The 2,617-nt window shown below is 43.2% G+C and overlaps 2 long non-coding RNA genes across 2 annotated transcripts; one reads left to right on the top strand and one right to left on the bottom strand.

The window, feature by feature from the left end:
* Window positions 1-222: 222 nt before the first annotated feature.
* On the bottom strand, window positions 223-993 carry LOC136198197 (uncharacterized). The gene is made up of 4 exons (XR_010672676.1): window positions 924-993; window positions 726-867; window positions 476-551; window positions 223-372 (listed from the first exon to the last, which is right to left on the bottom strand). It is a non-coding gene; the product is annotated as an uncharacterized lncRNA (long non-coding RNA).
* On the top strand, window positions 307-2,050 carry LOC136198203 (uncharacterized). Its single transcript, XR_010672684.1, has 3 exons — window positions 307-1,121; window positions 1,180-1,243; window positions 1,305-2,050. It is a non-coding gene; the product is annotated as an uncharacterized lncRNA (long non-coding RNA).
* Window positions 2,051-2,617: the final 567 nt, after the last annotated feature.

Here is a 2,617-nt window from a genome sequence, read left to right as displayed (position 1 = left end):
TCTATAGCGCGCAATGACCTGCGCTCGAACGTTGTTCGACAACTAATTGACCAAATCCGGAGCCTCACACAGGCCAGAAGCTCCAAAAAAAACACTCCCACTCGAAACTTCAAACTGCAAACAGTATTACAATTAATCCACGGCTAGTAGAACGGAGATCTTTAGAAGAGCGCGCAGAAAGAGTCAGACACCTACGCGGAATACGCTGCTCGCGTAATCCGAAACCATACACAGGGAGAGCTTACAAGGTATCTATGCATATGTACAAGACGTTTGTGGTTCATACATCATGTACCATGTAGTGATGCACTGACGCATTGACAGAGAGACAGGCTTTCCTTGCAAGGCCTACTGTTTTCAAGGCGACGACGACTAGAAAGGTGCAGACCGTTGTATAGTTGCTCTTCCCATGAAAATGCCGTCACGAGATATAAGTATCGTCTCGTAACAGGCATCTACTTCTTATATACTGTACCCAGTTTGGAACGCCTCCTTCACATCGAAAGTACCAGATCTGATTTGCCGACAAGAATCTGCCGGATGGAACGATCCTAGGAGAGAGACTGTTTAAGAGAAAAACTAAAGAAAGGCTTTCTATTCTTCTATGTGTACATGTGTTAAAATATCTACACCGTCGATTTAATCTCTAGCGGCGAAAAATTGAAGATATAAATTTTAGCACATCACTCTCTACGATATTATTCGAGTAGGTAACGTTACACTACCCTGTGATCGCCATTCGCCTCAAGTCTGCAGATCCTTCTCAAAATATCTCTTATCGCTGTTGAATTGCCAACTTCGTCCAATCAGAACTCTGAGGAGTGACATTCTAAAGAGATTCGACTGGATCGGTCAACCAACACCGAACTAAAGCGCCAATAATGTCCTAAAGGAATGATTAGATCTCAGGGATTCACCGATACCGGTGTTCGCGCCGGAAAGATCTTCGCTAACGCCGGTAATCGTCTTTTTGTTTCGATGCGTATCGTGCCGATACGGGCTTTGCAAAACCCGTATAATTTTTCGTCAAAGCGAAGTAAGACGGAGAGTAAGACGGAGCGCAGGAGTAACGCGAGTTGCGCTCATTGTGGCTGCGAGCCTAACTACGTAAAATATGTCGAGTAAAACAGAATCACGAAAATAGAGTCATAGACTAGATTTTGATCCTTCATGAACTAGATTGGACTGATTGGAGAGAATAATCATAGAAGCGAATTCGAAAACAGGCTTTGAAGACAGAAAGGCAATTCAGAGCTGTAGATATCTTATTGATGCATGAGAATCGACATTTTTATCCTTATTAGCCAGTCAGCGTTACGTGGTCAAAAACTGCCATTATTTATTCGTCGATATCTGAATCGAAGTGTCAAAGTGTCACGGTCTTTCTCTTCTCTGCCAGCAGCAATGACGACGATTACTTGATCCAGGCTACATCGATACTGACGGCTCTATTCTCAGTGGCTCTGGGAACTTCTCGGTCCTAAGGCAGGAAGCAGGCAAGTACCTCGTCACGTTCAACACACCTTTGACAGACAAGCCAGCTGTCGTCGTTATATCTACGCAAGTGTTTCCTGAAACGTTCAGTAGAAATGGAAACACAAGGGACAACGCCGTCATCAGTGACATTGATAAAGAAATTTTAAGTACATAGCCCATCTCAAGCATCTAGGAATGAATCATCTCGTCTTACTAACAGACGATAAACAAAGGACGTTATTTCAGCCGCTGTTTGGAATATGGATTGGGTAAAATCGTTTCTCGAAGGCGTCTTAACGTTGACGTCATTAGATGTTTTGTCGGTCGAAGTTGAAAGAGCCGACTTTCGGGGTCCGAATGATGTTGACGTCATTAGCAATGCACTGACTTGCACAATGGACGCAGTGCTTTCAATACATCGGTCAAGGAGAACTATGAGATTAATTAAGTCGGTAGTGTTATACAAAACACTTTCAAGTAATTATTCTATTACGTAATTTAGCTGCTTACGTTTGTAATATCCGTTGTTCAATTATGTAATCATTATTAATCACTGACGAAAGAAACCTAGAGAAAAACGTACAATCACAATTATACCTACTAATTGGAGAGTGACTGATTACTAACACTCTCGCATCTCGCAAGTAACATACTGGTAAAGGCGATTTATTTTCCATCTGCATAGAATGTCTTCGTTTTGATCAATGAACACAAATCGCCGTCTTGAAAAATCAGATGAGGAGATCCAGCACAGGTATCCCCTGCTGTTTTGCCTTTGAAGCATCAGACACTGCTTCTCAAGGTAGAAAAAACGCTGATGGTTACGGTATGATTTACGGTCAGAAAGATGTAATTGGCATTGTCGTTGAAAGGCTGAAGGTGGTTTCCAAGACGTCATTAGCTCTGTCGGCTGGGGCGTTCATTCTGAATGTGTTCGACCACTGCCGTCCACGTTTTTCACTGTCTTCTTATGAGCACGAAAACAAAGCTTACCGAACGCCGTCTTTTGCATTCTTCCTAAGCTTCGGAGCCGTCGTCGCCGCCGAAATCGTACGTTTTCGTCTTCTACGCCACGCTTTGTTTTTCTTCGACATAACATGTTCGGTTCCTGATATCCCGTTCGAGGACAAGACCGCGAAAG

The sequence above is a fragment of the Oscarella lobularis genome, chromosome 18 (assembly GCF_947507565.1).
Source record: "Oscarella lobularis chromosome 18, ooOscLobu1.1, whole genome shotgun sequence".
NCBI classification, from domain to species: domain Eukaryota; kingdom Metazoa; phylum Porifera; class Homoscleromorpha; order Homosclerophorida; family Oscarellidae; genus Oscarella; species Oscarella lobularis.
Note: the sequence above shows the minus strand (reverse complement) of the source record. Positions and strands in the feature narration are given on the sequence as shown.